We start from the raw sequence: 24,000 nt of genomic DNA on the forward strand, positions 1-24,000 counted from the left end.
TAACCATACCACAAAAACAACACTCACGCCTACATATTAATCTGCATGCCAATTCACATTTTATATATTTTAAAAGAACTTGTGCTTATACGTGCCTTTATGTGCACAGTAAAGTGACAGCTTTAAACCCTAAAAAAGACCATAAAAAGACACCAAAAAAAGTAAACAACTTCACATGTAGGCCTATCTTTAAACCATCACCACTTCCAATACTCACCATATCCAGGAGTGCCTTCTGAATGGAAAATGGCTGAGGTGCATCATGGACCCGTCACTGGGAACACCTGGACATTGTCCAGGCTTCATACCGCAGCTGTGTCAGGACTGATCCCCCTACCTGTTAACCTTTCACCCTTTGAGCCCCTCTATCTATCTCGCTATCAATCTAGAGACACTGCCCCAAAGTATCCGCAGGCCACAGCACCATATGTAGTGTCCCATACTGCAGTCCACTGCTGTGATGCGCCCATTCAGACCAGTCTTCCAGTAGAGAGCCCCTTCTGAACTTCCAAACTCACTGGTTTGGTCCTAGTGCATCACTGGAAAAAGCACCGGCTTACATCCAACAAGGCAATCTTAAAAATCAAACTACATAGCACCATAAAATCCATCGAGTTCCATAAAAGAAATAAAAAATCCCAATAAATGTGACAATAAAAAAAAGTAGCTGGCAGCAGACTTAAGCCCAGTGTGAACTCTGTGTTTCAGCGACAGAGTCTCAGCAGTGCGAGCACACAGGCGTCCACCCAGCAGGACCAGCTAAGCTCTCCGGCCGCTGCTCTTTTTTCCGAGGGATTCTTCCGGCAAAGGTTTGTAAATTACTGTCCCACATCCACATGGTGAACCGGTTCAGGAACTCATTCCACCGGAAAACATTCCCTTTCCTGACAGTCAGTTGGAGAGGCAGCAGTAGTCACACCAGCATGACAGAGCATGTTACACACAGAGTCACTCACACACTCACATTTGCTTTCATCCTTCTCAGCTTTGCCCCCTTTGTCTCTCTTACTCTGCGTCTCCCTCTCTGTTCTGCCCTTTCACAACCTCCCAGAAAGGGAAGTGAGGAAATGGGGAGAGAGAAAAAAAAACAGTGAAGTGCCTCTTCGGTATCTCCTCTTCTCTGTCTGTTACACTCTCGCTAGTCTCTCTCCCTCCCTCCCTCTTTGCTCCAGTAAGTGGGATGTCCTGACCCTGTGTAAGAGGTGTGCCTGCTCCTTCAGTATCCAGTCAGCTAAACCTATTGATCCTCTTACCACATGCTGCTCAACTTCATTCAGAGAAGAACACGTCTGCACATGTACAATTTGAATACACACAGTAGTGCACATATTCACACCGAAAGCCTTTACTGAATTAAGTTATACGGGCAAAGTGTTGACAGAAGTAATTCCCCTAATTTCCTTCCCTTAATTCCATCTTTCACTCTACTTTTCTTTAGTAATGTGTTTTTGTCTTCATCATAGCCCTCCTTCGTCATAACAAGGCAAGCGCTGCTGTTGCCATGTCGGTTTGTTTTTTGTTGTTGCTGCTCTGAGCGCACCCTCTGTCTGTCTCTAGTGTCTGCATGCATGCCAGTGAGCCATGAGATTTCAAACCGCACAACAAATGGCATTTTATTTTTCTCTGTGTGACATAGGTTATAGTTTGTGCGTTTGTAACTGTGAAAGCATGCAGGGGGCCTCTTAAGGCATGTTCAAGAAACTTGTCGTACAGGATGTCTTACTTGGCCTTACTGCTGTATAATGCATTCCTCTGCTCTTACACCAGCGGCTTCAGGCCCCATACTGTCTTTTATACATTTACTGAATGAGGAAGAAGATAACATAAATCACTGCAATTCATCATATTCAATGTTATTCAGAGTTCATGTCTGTCTATGTAACAGTCTGTGTTTGTATGCATGTGTAATAGTGACTTTGCGTGCGCATATCAATTTGCACGTTTGTGTGCGAGTGGTGTTGGCAAGGAAGTTATGAGTCGAGGTTAGCACAGTAAGGTTGTATCTGTATGTGTTTTGCATTTAAGGCCATAGCTGTGGCTAAGCTCCAGTTGCTGCGGTCTGAAAAACAGGATCCAGCGCTGCTTCTTACACATATCCTGCCCAAAACACACGTCAGCAGGCTCTCAACTCCTGCCAAAAATCAAACCACCTCACAGCCTCTGTAAGCCTGCACCTTCAGCCACAACAGTCTTGAATAGGGTGGAGGGAAGCTGAATGTAGAGGAATCTGCTTGCGGGAAAATTAAGACAGAAATGCAGTTATCTGGGGGGATGTGGGTAGTTTTAGTGTGTAAAGGGGCAGGGTTGACAGTTTAGGCAGCAACAGGGAGAACATTTTCATTTTAAGGGGCTTCAAAGGTTAGGCAAGAACGCAACTAGAAAGCACTGAAGCACCCGTTATTCATTATGTGCACATACAAAAGAAAACCAACACTCCATCTGTCCCTTAGATTTATTCTTAAAGCAATCATATCACTTCACACATCTCGCGTACAAATGGAAACTGGGGCCAGCACTCGAATAATAGAACATACACTGTATGTCCCAGTGAGTATGTGTGTGCCTGTGTATGGTATTACATAATCTTAGTCCCTGCTTTAGGGGCTTTTGGCCCCTGTTCTACTCAACACTGGAGAGCTGTCACGACTCATCCTGCAACCTGAGAGAGAAAGACTGGAGGAGAGAGGCAAAGCATAAAGAGTGTAAAAGCAGCATCAAATAAATATAGAAAGCAGGAGCGGTGGAGAGACAGAAAGAGAGAAATACAAATGAACAGGGAAGAAAGGTGGGGTAGAGCGTTCAAGTGGATGTACTAGCATATGCTAGCATCTTTAAAACAAGAAGGGCAATAATGAGGCTTTTCTCATCAATATTCTTATGGGACCAAGAGAAGAAAAGGTGGAGATTGAAAGTGCAGCAACCACAGAAGAAGGTAAGATGAATGTCGATTAAATTAAAGATCAAATACAGTCGTGTTACAGGGACAGAGAAACCTTGAAACAACGGTTTGTGCCTGACAGAAAGCCAACACAATGACATATTAAAACCATAAAGTACAGTGCTAACCCATCATCATCTGTGACCCCTGCTTCTAAGCAGAACAATGTATTTTCCATCTACAAAATATCACATCATCTATTATGGCTCTCTGTAACTGGGCGTCAGGGGAAAAGAGGCCAGATTACACAGCGGAACAAGTACATATCGATTTCACATGTACTGACATTTAGCAAAGTACTTTTCTTCATTTATCGATGTCCAGAGAACACAGGCTGAACAAACTCTACATTCAAATCACAGAGCTTGTCCAACAGCATGGCCTGCCAGAGGCATGACTGCTTTAGCTGCAGGTGTTTTGCAAAACAAAAAACACACATGATGAAACTCTTCAGGTCATGAAACCTGAAAAGCAATGTAAGGTAATGGAAATCAATACATGAACTGTGCTACATATTAATGCTTAATCCCATAATGGACTTTACACTCAAATAGAAAAGAAAAATCCCTCAAGAGACTGAGAGAAAAACGGGCCGTCGTGCACGTTTTGTTCCTTTGAGGTAAGCTAGCTGTCCATCACTCTGTGTGTCGCTGTGGAAATGCCTTGGGCCCGGTCCTTCTCCTTGCCATTCACAGATGGTTATGCAGTGGCATTTGAGCAAAGGTTAATTTATTCCCCTTCAAATCAGATATTTGTAATTAGATTCCCACATCTAATGGGGACATGGACGCTTCAAGGGCCATTTGTAGATTGTGAAGAATGTTTAAGTGCCCAAAAAATTGCTCACTTGTGGAGTGGAGAGGGTGTTTTTGACTCTTTGGTTTAAGGCAGACCAAAAGACAAAAGGGAGGCACTTAATGTATTAGAAACATATGCAGAAAACAAAGCAGCAGCTGTAGTTGAAAGGTACATGTAAATGTATATGTACAGTACATACGTACTCATCAATCTGCCAAAAATACAGATAATTATGGTGTCTGATATGATGTTCTCATCCCTTCTCCCCATAAAAAAAGAATATAGATATATAGATATATATATATGGAATATATATTCCTGTATATTCCTTAAACACAGTTCATAACTAACAACATAGGAAGTTCAAAGGCAAATATATTTCATAATGCGTAGTGAATCACTCTAACCAAGTGCAACGGAAAGGTTACTAAATATGCGCTGATTTATAAATCGGCTCAATCAGATTGCGTGCCAGGCACCATGGTTAAAAGCATCATGAATATCTGGTTAAAAACCACCTTTGCAAACAAGATATCTATTTTGACTGCTTCCTGAGGAGGTTTTCAAGAGTAGGTACAGATGGGAGCGTACTGAAATATCAATGGTCTATAACCTGAGGCCATCTCTACTACAACAGCATCTGTTGAAGATGGGTCTCACTAACAGTCGATGTAATCAACTCTGCTCTTGCCTCCGATACCTTCATTATCCCGTTACATTGACAGAGAAAACATCACTTACTACTATTTTAAAGTGCCAATACTGAAATAAACAGAACACGGGGCAAATGTCATGTTGTGTACACTATTATATACTCATACTGTCATTTGAAACCTGCCACGTGTGTACTAACAAGGGTGTAAGTACCAAGTGCTTACTTAATACTTTTGCTAAAATAGTGCATTGGCTAACCCCATTAAGTGCTTTTTAAGGGAATAATATAATTTACTAATACTTGCCACCAAAATTGTTCCATCTATGTGGGATTTAATTTGTTCATATGTCCCTATCACCATTTTAAAACAGCATATGCTCAGTGTAAAAGGTGAAGTGCTGTTCAGGAAAAACATCAACCTCCTGGTTGCAAGCATGAGTAGGATATGTAGGAATTTATTGCTGGCTTTTGTATTTCCCCTTGACGTCACAAATCGCAGACGTGTCCATGCAAGTGATAAACAGAGTAGAGAAGCCGCAGATGTGGCCTTTAAAAGGAAGAAAGCAACATCATAACAATTAGTAATATTCATACCAATACAATTGGCTGTATCTATATGTTTATTTATCACTCTAATTAGATACCTGTAGCAAACAATATACTGTAAATGTATCTAACGATAAATGTTCAATGTGTTTGGCTCCTGGTTGACTTTAACAATACACCTGCTTTCAATAAAGCACTAATTACGAGTTGCAGAGCTGCAGGATTTATTGCAGGTTTTGGTCGTTGCCACTTGACGTCACAAACTGCATAGTTGTAGCGTGTACGCACAAGTGATAAACATGGAGGAACCACATATTACAGATTCTTTGCTTTGAACTAACAACTAACAATATACTGTTATGTCTTTCACTTGCCTGAGAAGATAAGCAGCCAGCTGGCTAAATGAGGAAGTGAACGATCGACACCAAACACGATCAAATGAGCTAGGGCCGCAGCAATAATGGGCCAAAAATGATAATCAGGATTATTTTTTGATAAATACTGAGATCGTGATTACTCATCACTATTATTAATTAATTTTAGCAACACAATATTTTTATTGCACATTCACATATAAAACATTTCACAGCTTTCACTTCCATGTTCAAAATTCCAGTTAATGTAAAAACCGGGAAAAATAGCGGAATATTGACGTTAAATTGTGTCGTATACAAGTTAAATGAATCAGTCTGGGGCACTTTGACGGCTAAATTAGGGAAACTAGATAAACAATTGTGTGCTCTCTCTTTCCTTCCACACACAGCGGCATGACGACTCTCGAAAAGTAAAGCCAAAACATCTCTATCGCCGGCTGGTGGCTGGCTGTTCGTTTAGAGCTTTATTCGATGCATTTTAAACGTCAACATCGCAGTCTATCATGTTCATTAAATACGGGAAGTCAAAATAGTGATCACGTAGATATTCGATTATTTGGGCAGCCCTGAAATTAACTTTTGAATAAATACATTTATTGCCACAGGAATAATTGGGTTAATTGGGTTGTACTGTGGAAACAAATGCTCCGATTCATACACTGTGTCCAAACTGATCTGCCTCCTCTTCCTCAAACTGTTACTAAAACTCAAATACACATTTGAAGATTAAAGCTCACACTAATCATCAAGTGTTCTGTCAATTTCCAGCATTGTACTTTTTATCTGCCGCCATCAGAGTCAATAGGACCAATTAGATGCTACATTGCACATTCAATAAGAGGGGCGTGCAATACAATCCATTATGCATTTCATTAATGTCACCACCAATCACCATTCTGCACTGTTGCCATAGTGACAATACTCAACGTGGCAGCTCTTTAGCTCTTTTACTCAGTGACAGATGTAGCTAGCTAACAGTGAATATAAGTGATGTTTGATAGAAGAGGTTGGTGACAAGACAGAAACATATCTACATTGCAGGTAAATTAATACATGAATAAAGACTGCAATCCATTTAGCTTTACCTTTTTCAGGGCAATACTATTTTGCATGGTGGCTCATTGGCATTAATTACTAGTTAACTGTGAAAAAGGCCAATCAAATTAAAATATGTTTTACAGACAGAGTGACATATATGTCTGAGCATCATGGATTAAATCCTTAAAGTATCCCAAAACAAGAAAATGAGAATTAAAAGTTGACATTTCTTTGGGGGCCAATATATCATAAAACCAAAATGTATCTAAATAAAATAAATAAAGTGAATTAATAATGCACATATGACAAAACGTTTCAGAGATAACATAGAAATACTTTCCTATACACAAATTAAGAAGTAAAGCAATAAACTATGAATGAAAGAACATTTGAAAGGCAGTGTAACTAGAATTATTTGCAATTATTATTCTATTTGTTAAAAATGACTTGTGATAGAAGTACCTTAGTTAAATTCAAAATGAAAAGACATTGACTGTTAGTTGCACCAGATTGTACTAGGCCAATGTTTGTTTCTGCAGACACCAGTGCGATCAAGTATTTGGCTCTAATTGCCTGCTGTGTCAGTTGTTGTTTCACCTGTGAGCTATTAGGACATTTTTGTAAGTTACGGTTGTAAACGATGTAGAAAAGTGACAAGATGCACATTGTTCAGAGATGTGTTTAAAAAGATACAAGCGTGCTAATATTGCATACTGATGTCATACACAATCGTACGATTGCAGCTACCTGATTCTCAATCTCTGTAACCCTGTTGTATAGATCTACAGTTTTCTCCCAGTGTTACCCCCCATAATATCTGTATCTATCCCATCCTAATACTCTCTGCACCTCCATTCCCAGCCATGGTGTCAGCTCTGTTGCTCAACCCCTCCAAAAATAGACTTTTCCTGCATTGCACCAACGTTGTGTCACTGTTGCAGCCGAGGCGCTCGACTGGCTCCCACTGCACTGGCTGACTAGTCTGAGCCTTAATCACAGCACTGGATGGACTGAGTGTCTATCCGATTGTGATTAGTGATTCCTCTGGGGGATGATATGACCTAATGACAACCTCCGGTGATACACTAATTACTGTAGGCTCAGGGGACAACGAATGTCTGCTGTTACACTGAGTGAATGAAGAAAAATGTAACTTCGATCCTGTTGATTTTTTTAAAGGCAGTGCATCTAATTTATTATTGGTATTGTTCCGCATGAGGCTCCTGTGTGTATCTAAACAAGTAACAAGGTGATGAAACAGTCCATAAATACATGTGATCAGTGATAACTAAACTAAACTAAGAGTCCACAGACATGATAGCGGCTCTTTGAGGCTCTACTGGTACTTTGAGCTAAATGCTAACATGCTTACAATGACAACACTAACATGTTGATGCTTAGCATGAATAATATTAAAAGGTTCTATATACGGCATTCAAATCATTATTATTGCAGCAAACATCTATTTGATTTGTCCTTGGTTGTGTGCCCTACTGCCGCTCTGCACTGCGCTCATAAGGCAATTTCCACTAATAATAACGTTGTCCTGACCGAAGCCGTCGTCACGGAAGCTTAAGGCCCGTTAGCTCGGTCAGGACTGTTGCCATTGTTTGTAGTGTTGGCACCGTTAGAACATTAGGTCCTACGAGCCGTCTCCATGTTTGAGAGCCGTGTGGAGGCAATCCTGAATTTTGTTAATGCCTATGCATTTAGGATTTTTACAAGGCATGTGCAATATCTTATATCTATTATTGTATTGTTTGTACAGTCTTTGTATGTAACTTCATTACTGTGTCTTTGGCTAAATATTGTTTTAAGTAAATGCAGCTGTGAAAAATGTCCCCTCTGGAGCAATAAAGTACATCTTATCTTATCTTAATCCGAATTGCAGTGCTCGGCAACAGCTTGGGTACATGACTACTTCCTGTGAGCGGATGTCATTTACATACACTGTAACAGGAAATAAACTGGGACACTTTTGGAATGTTTATGTTTATAACTGTGAAGGAGTCTACAGAAAACATTAAACCATGTTCACCAATTAGTTTAGCTTGTTAAAATGCTAACACATGTTAATTAGCACAAAACACAAAGTGCAGCTGAGGCTGATAGGAATGCCATTTGGAGGTATTTGGTAAAAAATAAATAAAAAAAATCTTATTTTGTTTACCTGATGGCCTGGATGAAAAGTCAGATTATAAAGCATCCTGATTCCTGAGGGGAACATTAGTGTTTGGACGAAATGATGTACCATCCAATAGCTGTTATTTCAGTTGGGACCAAAGTGCTGGACCGACAGACTGAGTTTTGCCATCCCTAGAGCCATGCTGCTAGCACGGCTAAATCACAGAGAGAACAAGGAAAAGAACAAGCTATTGAGATAAACCTGAAAACTATTTGAATGAGCAAGTGATGTGAATGACTATTTGGAAGGAAAATTGTGTAATGGAAATTCATTGTAAAGCTTTTCTCTCATGTTTTTCTATAACTGCCCTGGATTCCATTAAAGGGCATGAATTATGAAGAGGGTGCAGAATATAGGAAAGAACATTGTGGGGGACATTAAACTGTTAAAGTAATTAGAGGTTAGGTGGCTGTAAAATTATCTTACTCTGAAAATGGCTCAGTCTGTGACATTCAGCCTGCAAACCAAAGGAAGAAACCACCAAACTGTCACACAGAACAGCAAACGCCCTTCCAAATACTTGCATATTGGGCTCATATTTTAGTTTATATGCACGGTGATAAAACACAAGCAAAGGGGGAGTGTGAATGCAAAACTTACAAAACTAGTAAAAACATACAATAAAAAATGTCATCTGTTGGGTTATAAGGACTTAAAGTGAGTAAGTAACCAATGCAAGGGCAGATACTTAAAACATGTACAACAAAACCAACTAGGGGGCACTGCTGTTGAATTATAAAGCTAAAGACTTTCCAACTGGAGAATAGAGTACTAAACAATAAATGAGTCGCATCTCCATTACATTAATGACAAGCTCTTAAAACACAAAAACAATGCTTTAGATTGTGTTATTTTCTTTTAGCACATCTTATGTGGGTAATCCACCTAAACAAATGTGTCCCAAACTCAATGGATTACCATTTAAAAGCCTGTAGAAAAATGAAAACTAAAGTGCAATTGATTTAAAAGCCTTCAAAATGAATGAAATTATGCATTATTGTGCAATTGAACTTGGCAAATGACCTCCCTAACCAGTCGTAGGATTGTGATTACAATGTTGTTCTGCAAATCTGTTCTTCAAGCATCACACTTTAGAGCTGAGAATACATTCTGAACCTGTGGAACAGACCTTATTTCCCAGTGTTCATATGTCAACAGTATTGAGACAAAGAACGATAAATACCTTCTTTCTACTACATTTCTTCAAATGTCTCATTTCCTCAGAAACATTATAAAGCAATTGTTTTGTCCTTTAAACGGATTTTAAAGAGGATCTTTTAATTTTAAAAAGTTGGTCAATTACATGTGTGATCTGATCACTTCATTTCACCATCAATCGATGCTGATCCTATTTTAAAGCGTTTATTGCAACAGAAGATATTTTCCTTTTTCCAGAGAAAATGCAGTAATGCTGTCCACTGTGAATGGGACTAGTTCAATCAAAAACTAGGTGTTAAATCGCTCTTTCAGGAGACTGAAACAAATTTGAGGTGATGGTACTTTCAGATAATGAAATGTGAAATGTTTAAGACAATAAAAGGCTTAAATAAGTCTATGCACGATGGTTAACCAAGGGCAGTTTGTGTTGTTTGCTTTTTTTTTGTATTCCCTTTACAGTGTTACTAGTAATATATTACTCCCTGATTATCATGGCATGACAAACACAGAATGCGGCAGGAAAAGTTGAGGAGCCTGCTGAGATGGTCTTGCCACCCTTGTCTGCTGCCGTCATGGCTCCCATGACATTTAAAAGTCAAATCTTCACCCCCCTTTCATCCACACTTCACCATCATCAAATGAAACCTGTCAGCCCACTAGAAACCCCAGGAGGGTGGTGGCAAGAAGAGAAGAGAGGAGAGGAGAGAAGAGAAGAGAAGAGAAGAGAAGAGAAGAGAAGAGAAGAGAAGAGAAGAGAAGAGAAGAGAAGAGAAGAGAAGAGAAGAGAGAAGAGAAGAGAGGAGAGGAGAGAATAGAGAGGAGAGGAGAGGAAGCCTAAAGTTGAGACAGTTCAAGTAAATGTGTTGTAACACTGTAGATGAGAAGGGAGGGAAAATGGGAGTTTCAAGTGTAAAGATTCCGGCGTGAGAAGCGATCTGTGAAAGGCTTGTTACATTTGTGTGAAATCTGTGTGAGGCTGCAGGTTAGAGTTGGCAGGATGAACAATTACAACATGAACTGAAAGCAACTCATTCAGTCTCACAAACTCTCTGCTCTCTGTCTAAGTAGCAAAGACTGTTTTTTTGTTTTGTTTTTTTAAATGTTGTCAAAATAGTTGGCTGATGAAATGGAGAATGGATTACAATAACTAACAGATGTTATGTCCTGGGACATAGACGTCAATAAAGCTGACTTCTAAATCCTTCTAATGTGAACTTGTGGTTGAAAACAAGCAAATGTGAATTTGCGAGTACAGTTTGCTTGCATGTGTGCACAAGCATATGGATATGCCTCTTTGTACCAGCTGTGTGTTTGATGTAGTTGCAGGCTCCAACAAGCAGGCAAGTGCAGAGACATTAACCACAACTCTAAACTTTTGTAACATGAGATCAAAGGAAGAACCTACTGCTTTACTGGAAACTAAAAACCTTCTGGCTTCATATTTGTTGAAAACAGTTACAGAAATGTGACCTCTGGGGGAAACTGACACAGTGAGGAGGAGCACTGAGGAAAAAGCACCAGGTATTCACCCCCCTGAAGAGACTGCTGAGGAATATTCCACCCTCGGATGTGTTATATAAGGCTCCCTGATGTTCAGTGCGTTCTAGGAATTATTCTATAAAGAAGTGGTATACCCACTTTCTCACAACCTGCTCATGTTTTACTTTGAGAGATGGAGTCTTACCTTTATATGAACAAGGAAAAAATCTTTTTTTTATTACTTTACACTTAGCTGATGTGTTTTTCCCCCTCACTTTATAAGTTACACATTTTATGAGCTGCTCAGTGCTGCTCAATTTCAATTTCAAGTTATGAGAGATGGTCATCCAGAACTGTGATATGACAATCCTGGAACTGGGACCGGAAATACAGTTATTGTGATCATCTTCATTAGGGATGGGAATTGCTAAGATTTTAACAAACCGATTCCTTCACATACCGAAACATAGATAGAGTGTGTATGGTGTTACAGTGCCTATAGAAAGTCATCATACCCTGTGAAAATTAAAAAAAATTATGTAAAAACAAAATGCTGGACACTAGTTTACAAGAACTAGTGAAATGAGTGAAAGGTTTGGTTAAGTGATCAGCCCCTTAGAGCAGGGCTGACAATTTTGAGCTGACATTTTTTAACATGATTAACAAGTAATAAATAATTATATTGTGTCATTTTAAAATAAAACATTTAGCAGCGGATTTGGTTTTAGTTCTCCCCTCTCCTTTCTGTCTCTGGCTGTAGGTTAAGGTGTGTACACACGGGTGTGTGTAGGGGGCGGAGCCCCGCCCTTTGCGAAACTGAGCAGAGGAGAAACTGCACAAAGCAAGCAGTAGACCGGGGGTGTCAAACTCAATCACAGAGAGGGCCAACATTAAAAACTGGGACTACGTCGAGGGCCAAACACGGTCCACATTTATTGAACAGGATACACATATTGGATAAAGTGCAAAAAGATATGGAACATATTAAAGTCAACTGCAAACGGATTGCTGAGCAGTGCAGCTTAGCATCATACATGTCCGTGATCACACGGCCCTGAAGCTGCAGGTTTAACAGTGAGATGCTTCGTTATGTCGCACAAACAGTCCAGCTCACATCGTCCCAGAGATCTGTGGTGTGTTTCCCTTTGCTTTCCAATAACTTTCATTTCATTCACACATTTAGATACTTCTTCGAATGTATTTCACCGTGGTTGTGCCATGCATTGATTTAATTACCAAAACCGGCGGGCCAGTTATGACAGACATATGATATTTTCTCGCAGGCCGGATATAATTGCCTTGAGTTTGACACCCGTGCAGTAAACACTGAAACGTGCACATAAATGAGATAAATAACGTAAGCGTTTAGTTTATTTAGTGAGAGCACGTGTTCAATGAAACACTGATACCGCTATTAGTACTCGGAGACGTGTTATTCTTAAAAAATGCATGCATAAAGTTGCATTCAAATTTATTAAATATATGGCTCTCAAGGAAATACATAAAAAAATATTTGGCTTTTATGGCTCTCCCAGCCAAAAAGGTTCCCGACCCCTGCCTTAGAGTATACATTATAAACTTGCTCAGGTGCAACCAATCAACTTCCAGATCAAACACCAGGCTAACTGCCCCACACTTGACATCCATTGAAGTGATTGTGATTACTTCAGAATCAAACCAGCTGTTTCTTGAGGAGTCCACTACTAGTAGTGCATTCTGGATTCTGCAAAGAATCCACCATGGTTGGAAAAGTGCTTTCAAAAGGCCTCCGGGATAAAGCTGTAGGAAGGCACAAGTTAGGTGAAGGCTACAAAAATAATTTGAAGACTTTAGCTATCCCTCTGTACTGTTCAGAGCATCATTAAGCAGTGGAAAGCGTATGGCACCACCACAACTTGCCTAGATCAGGCCGTCCGTCCAAACTGGATGACCGAACCACGAGGACATTGATCAGAGATGCTACCAAGAGGCCGAAGAAAACTTTGAAGTACTTGCACGTCTTTATGGCTGGGAATGGTCGGTCCGTGCATGTGACGACAATCTCACAAGCTTTACACAAAGCTGGCCTGTATGGCAGGGTGGCAAGAAAGACGCCTTTTCTGAAAAGGTGCCACACTCAGTCTCGTTTATGCAACAATACACCTGGAAGACATGGTTGCCATGTGGAAAAAGGTTTTATGGTCAGATGAGACTAAGATGGAACTTTTTGGACTGAACACCAAGCGCTATGTTTGGCGAAAACCGAACACAGCACACCACCCAAAACGCTCCATACCTACTGTGAAGCATGGTGGTGGCAACATCATGTTGTGGGGATTTTTCTCTTCAGCAGGGACTGAAGGGAAAATGGATGCTGCCAAGTACACCCACATTCTTGAGGAAAACTTGCGTCCTTCTGCTAGACAGCTGAAGATGGGCAGGTCATTCACCTTCCAACACGACAACGATCCTAAACAAACCGCCAAAAGAACAACGCAGTAGCTAAAGGACAGGAAAGTGAATATCCTTGAGTGGCCAAGTCAGAGCCCTGACTTAAATACGATAGAACATCTGTGGATGGACTTGAAGAGAGCAGTCCATCACCGCTCCCCACGAAATTTGACTGAACTCGAACAATTCTGCAAGGAAGAATGGGAAAATATTCCCGAATCTAGGTGTGCAAAGCTAGTAGAGACATATCCAAATAGATTGATGGCTGTAATTGCAGCAAAAAGTGGCTCTACGAAGTATTAAATCAGGGGACTGATGACTTTTCCAACCCTGTTATTCTAGTTGTTCATTTTTTATAAATGTTCAGAACTGTCAACTTTTCTTTCATTAGTTTGATGTTGTAAGGCAACGTTTGTAAATAAAGCTGGAAAAAGTATTTTATTTTTAATGGATTTTGATTTCAGGCTGTACAGCAAATAAAGTAACTATTTCAAAGGGGTATGATGACTTTCTGTAGGCACTGTAAGTCATTGTGCATGCGCAACTGTTGAAAAGCATCGATAAGATAAATTGACAGTCACAGGGAGGATTTCAAAGAAACGGGACAACCTGTTCTTTGTGAGAACCATTTCCCATCCCTTATCTTCAAACCTCCATAATTTTACTAAGTGTTGTCAATATATAACCAGAAAAGACCCTGAAGTATAAAAAGGTGCATGTATATCTCCAACAGCCATACTACATAGATTTTTCCTTTACACACAACACTTTGTCAACTGCAGGTGTGCTGTTCTGTATGTGACCCTACACAGTGACTCCTACTGTGAAGGGCGCAAACAAATAGTGATCTTCCCCACAGAGATCAACAAAGTATCATGTTACTGCCATCATTAAAACTGTCCACAAAGGTAATGGGTATTCCATGCTGACAAACACCTGCTCCCACTGACTGTCAAACAGCTGCTTCCCATGGCATGTGCAGTGGGTCATCTATTGTCTAAGCCTGGCCTGGTGCAAACATCATCCAGTCATTGATCCAGCAGATGCAATTAATCGATCATTTTTGGATTCATTAAAGAAATCTAATCTTTAAAAAAAATCTAAATCTAAAAAAATAGAAATAAGGCTTAAATACATCTTTAGATTGTATAATTGTAAATGTGTTGTAGATGTGTAAATGGATGTATGCTAAATATTACTGATTTAAATTCATTCTCTCCCCCGTTCATCCTCTCCAAACCACCGTCTATTTTTCTTTATAAGAGAAGTAATAATGCCCTGGTGTTTAACTGAATCCTCTTAAAAGTGACTGGTATAAGGGGAAAACAAGATTTTTTTGTTCTCCACTGTAACTCCAGCTCTGTATGCTGCAGAGAATGAGTGGGCGGGGATGGATGCACAGACAGGGAGACTACAGTTATACTAAAAGATAGGCACAGACAGAAAGATACAGAGAGAGCAAAGCAGAGACCAAAAAGAAAATGAAAGAACAAACAGAATACTAATTGGCCTCTACAAGTTGCTGTCTGCAGCATTGTGGCGAACACTTTTGAGCTCCACATCAGCACAAAAGATCCCCTAAATCCCACCCTTAAACAACTCCATGGCTCCAAAAATTGCAACACTGTGCACAAACAAATACAAAACAAAAATGTAGAGAGGGATGAGGAGAGGAAGCGAGTGTGAGAGAGAGAGAGATAGAGAGAGAGAGCAATAGTGTGAGAACAGCAGAGTTACATAACGGATAGAAGCAGCATGGGATTTACCAAAGGGAAGCTCCTGGGCTTCTGCAAGTCGCAGAGTGACGCATTGCCCTCACGCACACACACATTTACACACACATTTACACACGCACACACACTGCAGCAAATGCCACACATTAATGTGCTCCATACAAGAGAAGCCACGCCCTCACATTTATCATAATCTAGTCAACGGCAGCAGAGAAGTGACGATCCATTCATAACAACACTGCCTAGCAGCAGAAGAGCAGAAATGCAACATGTACCATTGATCCATAAGAGTTTCAGAGGCCATGAGCCACAAAAGTTGAGAAACACTGTCCTAAAGTAAATTAAATGATAAGATAAGAGCCATTTTCTTTTTTGGCATGGAGTCTTAAACTGATATTGTGGCTTTTCCCTACCCCCTCTCAACCAGACTTAGAAAAAAACATGAACATTTGTGTATGCCTCTCTGCACAGTTCAAGTGATTCTGAATGGTGAGATTAGGGAAGTTCAGCTAAACTAGATGTCTAGTGCAGAATGTTGAACTTTGCAGAGTTGGTTGGCGGATGGAACTAACTTTGACAACAAAGAAATCAAACTAAAGCATCTAGCATCCCATGACAACCGTGGATGAACACACATGTATTTCATCCATTTTTTCAAAGATAATTTTTGGTCTCTTTGCCTTTAAATGGATAGAACAGCCGAAGCAAAGGGGCTGGTTGGATTAAAACCCTGGCCTCTGCAGTAAGGACTCCGCCTTTGTATATGGGCCTCCCGCTCTACCAGGTGAACTACAGAGGCACCCCAGTACAAAATGTTTTTTCAAAACAAAATTCATTTCAAACACTGATACATTTGTGAAGAATTTGTATGCGAGGCTCTTTCTTACTAGAATGCATGGAAGGAACTGTAACACAAGGTTTCAGAGCCTCAGCAGCGCAAGGTGTATACGACTAATTTCAACGATCAGAAATGCATCAGAGCATAGATAATGTTATGTTTTGTATAGCCTATCTTGCGGAAGAATGCTAAAACGATGCTCATCTGCAAATCTTTTTCAACGCCATCCATCTTTCCGTCTTTATCTCCAACTGACTCTAAACATAAAACATGTCTCTCTAGCAATCAATCTGAGTTGGTAGCTATTTTTACACCAAGGCATGACTGCGGGCGCACAACCTCACACACAAATACACAGCACAACAACCCTCAGCTGAGGCGGGATAGATTGATGAGCTAAGAGGAAAGCAACCTGCATTCCTCCTCCCATCTGGGAAGGTAGAAGCAGGCTCCTGCAGAGCACTTTGCACTAAATACAGGAAATCAATATCCTGCAAGTTAATGAGAAAGACCCCCTAACCTCAGCATCTGATTAGATAAACAGATTAGCAGCAAAACACAACACCACCATTAGGTGAAGGCAGTGCGGGTCCATACTGCTCATGCCAGGCCCATTATATGGGCAGGCAACCTTACAGTTAGTGGTAAAAATAAGGTGAAATGTTACTATGTGGCTGGTGCTACATTCTGAAAGATCATTCCCAATGTGTTTTTATTATTGTTTATCACTTATGTGGCTACATGATTGATGCTTACAGTTATGTAAGATGCACTTGAAGAAATAGTCAAGTCAAGTGATGCTAAAGATCGTTTAATAATATGACTGGGGTGGAGTTTTACCACTATAAAATATATAATATCCATGCCCACAAAACAGAAAAATCGTCAATGATAGCGTTACCTTTCAAGCCATCTCATGTTCAGACAAAAGCTCTGCCGTTTTGTTACTTACCTAGAAAGAGAAAAGAGATGGAGGGAGATAGAGGTAGGTGGGAGAGAAGGGGGGGAGATAGAAAGACATAGTTTATCAGGACAATCTATTGACTGCAGTGAGATGTCATTTGTGCTTAAACAAGCATCGGGGCATATTTTATATGACTCCTGAAACCCCTTCTCCCCGCATTGCTGAGTGGACACACCAAAAACACACTCGAACACACACAATCACACTGGAAGAATGAGAAAGGCTGGCAGTGTATATCAATATACTGCAGTGGTGAGAAAACTGTTCTTTCTTTATCTCACTCACTCTCTCCATCCCAGTGCAAGCCTATTGATCCGATTCAAGCCTCCCATAATCAGCTCCCCTCTCATCTCTCCGCACAGCCTTCACCCTTTGTTATCTAAATGCAGAATCTTCCTCCCTTACAAAAATGTCTGCACAATTATAACAATGTCACGACTCACAGATGATGTCAAAACAACTAACGAGGGGTAATATGAGAGTGGGCCTACTAACAGGATAGACACTCAGATTACATCAGATAAAATAGCACATATCACTAGCCAACTGAAGTAGCCCACGACACTTCCCTTTGGAGCACACCAAGCAGGCGGACCCAGGAAATGCCCACTCCACTTGTCCCCATCACATCCCTGTGCAGGACAACTGGCTATACGATGGAGGGACGAATAATTGGACAAATGAAATATCGCTTGTAAAATGAATAAATAGTTTAACATAGTTTTTGATGAGTCATAATTCCGTTTCCCTGAAAACAACTGTGGGTTTGACTAATACCTGGAACAATCATTATCATTCCACAAGGTTCTTATGCAAAGAAAAGGTTGACCGCTCCAAGCCAGACATCTAATGTTATGCTAAAAGCAAGTATGCTAGCAAGATTCAAAGTCATTGTGTACACTTGACAAACAGCACATTTAATTTTGAAAGTATGTCTAGCATGCTATCCAGCCATGTCATTGTCCCCAATCAATATCAAGCTTTTAACAAACAAATGCGTACTGTCGGCCGCAGCTTGAAGTAGCCAGTTGATTAGCTAAATGGGATGCGAGATGACCGCTATGTGATACAAGGGATCAGTAAGTTCAGAGTGGCTGTGTAAAAGCGGCGGTATTTGTTTGGAGTCCATTTCTTTTAGCGTCTCGGTGTATTACCTGCCCATTTTAATTCTCCTGGTGTTTTTACTCCTTGTGCAATTTCTCCCTTTTCAATTCAATTTGACTTTCTTTAGCTGCAACAGTCAACAAAGTTGTCATATTCTCCAAATAGGTTCAAAGAAATGTGGAAGTCACTCATTTTTGTAATTAGATAGCTTGTTACCGTGTTGCAATACATGTTACTCATTTTAGGTACAACCAGCGCATAAATGTAGAATGGTGAACAGACAGTTTTACTGGATCTACTTAGTAGGTGTCTATTATCATGGACTAATGGACACCCTGCAGCCAAGAAGACAGATGGTATAAATGAAAATATATACCATGATATAAAATTAGTCAGAGGATTTTATCCTTATTGCCTACACCTCTAGGTACATGTGTATTGTATAATATAATATAAGTCAATATTGGTATCAAAGTATTACTTATATTAACACCCCATTTACCTCACTCTTCATCCATCTCCCTATCCATCCCCTACCTGTCTGCATTCCCCGCATCTTTATTTCTCTGTTCTCTCTTGGCGTACGTTGTTGTTGGTCGCTGGCAGAGCAAGCTGAATGGATGGAGTGACAATCAAAAAGGCAGACTCAAAGAAAATGCAGCAAAAATGTATCTTGCACAGTTTTCCTTTATGACAGAGAAGGGAAGCCAGGCACATGATGATAAGCCTCAAAGGGCAGACACACAGGTAAACAGGCATATGGAAAATCACTCCTTTGCTCAAATGGCTCCGAGCCAGGAGCAAACACATTTGGCCATTAAATGCATCCTTAAAATATTCCCTAATAGCTACAATGTCACTGCTGAAGCTGAGAAGAGTTGCACATTAAAAAGAGAGGATTCACACATCCTAAAAGAAAACACTTCCAACGCTTTGCTTTCAAAAACACATCATTTGGCTGTTAATACAGTATGTTCAACACAAGCTTGATGATTTTTACTTCCAGTGTAGAATATATAAAATATTGTATTATATTGTTTTGTTATTATAACTATATTTTATCATGGTCTAGACAGGGCCTGCATGATGCATTCTGGTGACAAGAGGCTCAAAAAGAAAGACCTAAATGGAACATCAACGACTCTTTCGTCATCATTTCAGTCCACTCTGTCTGTTGCTATTGAGGAATGTCCGAAGGATGTCTTGATCGAGGGGCACACACCCATTACTCAATGTTGCAAGACAGGCCTGTGTATGACTTAAAGGTCACGATAAAATAGAAAATAGCACCGACACATAACCAATACACAATTGCAAACCCGACTCTTCGTGTGAATGCACAATGAATTCATGGTCACGCTCGACCGCATTGAGACAATGGGGAAAATATTATGTTCTACTATGTCAGCCATGCTTAAGCCCATATGTGACCTCTGCAAAACTGGGCCTTTGATTGCACACATGATGAGCTCATGCTACAGTATATTTCTCCTGCATGCATTTGGTGCCAAAAACCAGGCTGAAAGCTACAGTGACTAAAGCCCATTCTGTTCCAGGACTTTGAGTCCAGGGCTAAAGGACGACTGTCTTCGGTTAGCTGATTCTAATGAGTCTCGTTCCCGTGGTGACTAGATTCTCAACTGGTGATTTATGGCATCCCATAGTCATCACCTCCGAAGCGTCTGGTCTAAGAGTGAATGACGACAGCTTGTGAATGGGAACAGCTGTGGAAAACAGGTGTGTGCTTCTCATTACGGCCGTAGCAAGATAATGATGGCTTTTAATCACTTGTCCCGGATAGGAGAGTGTGTGTCTGTGTGAGAGAGATAGCGTGTATGAAGATCCTTGTGAGTATTTTATATAAATAGACATGTGCATAGTTGTGTTGTATCTGCATTTTTGCTCTTTTCATGAATGAATTTTGTGCAGAAGATTGCATTTGTGTGAGTGAGTGAGTGAGTGAGTGAGTGAGTAAGTGTGTGTGTATGTGTGTGTTGCGTTGCATCAAAATATACTAATAAAGCTTGTTTATATATATTTTTAAAAGTGCCACCATACAGAGGCTCGGGCCAAAACTTATTAACTGGCCCCTGGCATTGACATTTAGCAAAAGCGGCCCTCGGGCAAAGCAAGTTCCATATCCCTAATGTAAAACTTGCCTCCCCACAATAAACGCACTTGTGTTTTATTGACAATTCCACAATCAATGCACCAAAGAGAGCAGTGACGTAAAGAGTTCTAGTGCTGCATCCTGCTTTACCACAAGTAAAAAACATCGTCTTTGCTTTCGGTCATGGATTAGAACTCTTATTGTGTCTTTTCCCTCCTGAGGCATCAGAGGGAAAAAAAATAGAAAAAATGATGAAGGGGAGGATGACGTAAAAAAAAAAAAAGGCAAGAAGAGGAAGGAATGACAATTTGAGGCTTCACCTCTAAGCAGTACTCGCTTAAGAACTTAAGCTCCACAACAAACAAAGATACCAGGCCGAAGCTCTACCTAATCGTAGCAGCTTATTCCCTATGACTCTGTCTACAATTGGGAACCCACCAATAGCTGCTTTCCCACCACTGGCAGGCATTGCAGATGCCTCCACCTTCTCCTTGCACACCGCAGGCTTTTACACATACAAGCAAACATACACAGCTATGCACAGAGACAGACACTAAAAGAGATGCACACTACATGCTTACAAACAAATGCAGGTATTACCAGACACATGCATACGTAGAAAAACATGTATGCACGTAATTATATACAATTGCGCTTTGTCTATCTATCTCGACTTGTAAAAACATGTCAGCACATCCAGTTCTAGCATACGTCCGTGACGACATGCTGTATGTACACAAGCCTTGCATAGAATCAACAAATACACATCTGACACAATTCAAGTAGGGGTTGCTTAATATTCAAATGAGTTATGCGAGATTTGGTGATTCAACACAGCCTCACAGTTGAAGTGGAGCACTCATGACTAATAATAAGACAAACGCCTTAAATGAACTGCTATTCACTGCTCTTTCTCCGTCATTCATTCAGCAAGCTCTTCATCATTCTTTCTCTTGGTGAAACTGATGGAAAAACACAGACTACGGTGCGAAAGTGGTCATATGGAATGTATGCTAGTATGCGTTGACGTCACTCTTTCACATAATACCATCCACCCTCACAACCACCACTGAGTGGCCAAACAAGCCTGCAGGTGGCTGCTATGAATAGGAAGAGCTGCGATACCGAGAGGATCTTAGTGATGGACAAGGAAGTGGAAATGTGAAATCTGTACTGACAAATGAAGTATGTCGTTATCTAAACAAAACCTGAAGGCATACACATGTCTGTTCCATTTTTAAAGCAGTGTTTGTCAGCATGATCAAAGTCCTGACAACTTCAAAAGCTTGTCTGGTTTTCTGTGGACATAGTTATAGTTATTATAGTTACAGTATGCATATTAAACCTAATTTACCTAGTCCGACTAGCTTAAATTACTTGCAACAAATTGACTTTACCTTTTGTTTTCATGTCTAATCTTGAATTACATTATATAAAATGATATATACACACCATATTTCCTGCAGTTTGATTAAATGAGGGCAAGGTGTAATGAAGTCATCTCAATGTATAAGCTCCTGCATGTTAAATATTCTGCATCATGCTGATCCCCCAAAACATTTTGTCCTTCATTGAAAGAAGGGTGGATCCTTTTAGAGTGAATACTGCCGTGTCCCCCCTTTCATACCTTATAATTCCCAAATGTTATTCACTTCTTAAAACAGACTGAGGGAGCAACGCTGGAGGAGTAAGCTAACCCCACGGATCACATTTCAGTTAAATATTCTGATGAGACAGGAGTTGTGAGCTTAATTTGGGAGGACAGAAATGAACATCGCGGCAGGGTTACAGTTTAGTGTCGAGAGAGATATAACCAGGTTGTTTTATTGCTCATTTGTAGTACATCCTCCCTTGTTGCATGGTTTCACTCCCAAACAGTAAGATACAAAAACAAAATTGGGAGTACGGCCAGCAAAATCCCTGTGGCTTGTCTAAGCACGGTGACATCTACAGTATGCCTGAGACTTGTGCATTTAGGAAGGGATTTATAATTGTGAATGAACCAGCGCATTCTTTAAACAGAAAATATGAGCTGCTCTTGGCTGCATCAGCCTCATAGAAGGCAAGCTGGGGATATTCTGTGCCTGTCAGTATACAGTAGCAACTAGTCTTATAATGTTTATGAATTACTTGTATGGTTTATTGTATAGTTACATGTGCTGCTATACTGTTGTTTGTTCCGTAATGTCAACTGACAACCTGTCACACGCAATTAATGTCTCCCGGGGGAGATAATATCATCGCCGTCATCATCATCATCAGATTACTCTCACAGCTTCTTACAGCATTTCCATCCCTATGAATAATGTAGGCCACCTCTCCTCGTGTTGCATCAATCTGTGAATGCCAACATTATAAATTAGGTCCCTAGAAAATGCAAATGTATCTGTATATGATATTAAATATAACTTTTTATACAAACTCTGTATCACTTTCAGATTACATGGATCAATTTTTATAGATTATATTTTACAGTTTACAGATTTGGATTAATGTTAGTGTGTATTATAACTAGGAATTATTTCATAATAATTGGTGAGAAAATCAGGAAATGACAGAACTTCTGCACCTACATCACATAACATGGCTCAAGGTCGTGTCGAGTGACAATACCACAATTATGACTTTGATACAGATACTGAAACGATACCACGACATATATTTAGAAGTGGAAGATGTGAAAAGAAGCCATAAAACAACAGGAATGAATTATTGTACCCGAGTGTGTTCGTACATTTTAATATCCTACACACACGCACCTCTACACACAACACACGCACTATCCCTCTGAGAATAACTAATAATTCGTGTTGATGATTTATAATGAATAAATATGAGATTTATATTCCTGATTGTATGAGTTATTGGGGATTTATACATTATTATTGTTACATACCGTGTTTCCCATACCACAAGCACATTTTTTAGCCCTAGCCTAGGCAGTAAATTTTGCTGATGCATGCTAAAATCAACTGTCATTTAGAGTGAATCTTCCATCACTTGCTGCCTCAGACCTAATGAGATATAAATTAACAAGCTTATCTTGCTTATGTGTCTATTTACGATGGAGTAGTTCATAGCATTGGCATAGTATCATTATTTTAGAATTTATGTTTACAGTGAGACACAGGAAAAGGCCAGATCATCGCTCCCTTCTGCTCTAACTGCCCTCTAATAGACTTTATATCACTAGTTGCATCATATAGCGGCAGATGGAGAAAGACATGACATTGTGTGTAGATAAACTGTCTGGTCTATCCTCAGCACAAGGCTAAGTGGGAAATGTAGAGTGGATGAAATGCTGCTGTATTTTGTCATAGAAAGAGAAAGAAAACACAGTGGGAGATGTCTTTGATTTCAGTTTAGAAATATGTCAGCAGAGTCCAGATCATTTCTTTAAAAGAAATGTCTGCTCAACAAGTTCTAGCAATATTTATGCTTGTATTGTAATAAGCAAGAGAATGAGAAGAAGCGTTTAGAGAGATGCGAGCTGAGGCAGCTGAGCCTCCCCTTGGATTGCGCAATCCCTCGCAAACTAGGTTGAGCACATGCATTTGGCGCGTGCCTGTAGCTATCTCTCTGTATGTCGCCAAAATAATGTTTACAGACACTTTTATTATGAGTCCTGACTTTCCATAGTCCAGTTAATT

At 40.1% G+C, this 24,000-nt stretch overlaps 1 protein-coding gene across 4 annotated transcripts in view; it reads right to left on the reverse strand.

Annotated features, from left to right (window-relative positions):
- Positions 1 to 24,000, reverse strand: part of pde4d (phosphodiesterase 4D, cAMP-specific) — a 156,269-nt gene that overhangs the window by 49,785 nt on the left and 82,484 nt on the right. Inside the window, exon 1 of one of the 4 annotated variants that reach the window (XM_029439347.1) lies at positions 218 to 256. The exons of the other annotated variants lie outside the window; for them this stretch is intronic. The gene's annotated coding sequence lies outside the window, so the exon portion shown is untranslated. Of the gene's footprint in view, positions 1 to 217; positions 257 to 24,000 lie in introns of those variants that run through there. 4 annotated transcript variants of the gene reach the window in all.

The sequence above is a fragment of the Cottoperca gobio genome, chromosome 9, assembly GCF_900634415.1.
Source record: "Cottoperca gobio chromosome 9, fCotGob3.1, whole genome shotgun sequence".
In the NCBI taxonomy this organism is placed as follows: domain Eukaryota; kingdom Metazoa; phylum Chordata; class Actinopteri; order Perciformes; family Bovichtidae; genus Cottoperca; species Cottoperca gobio.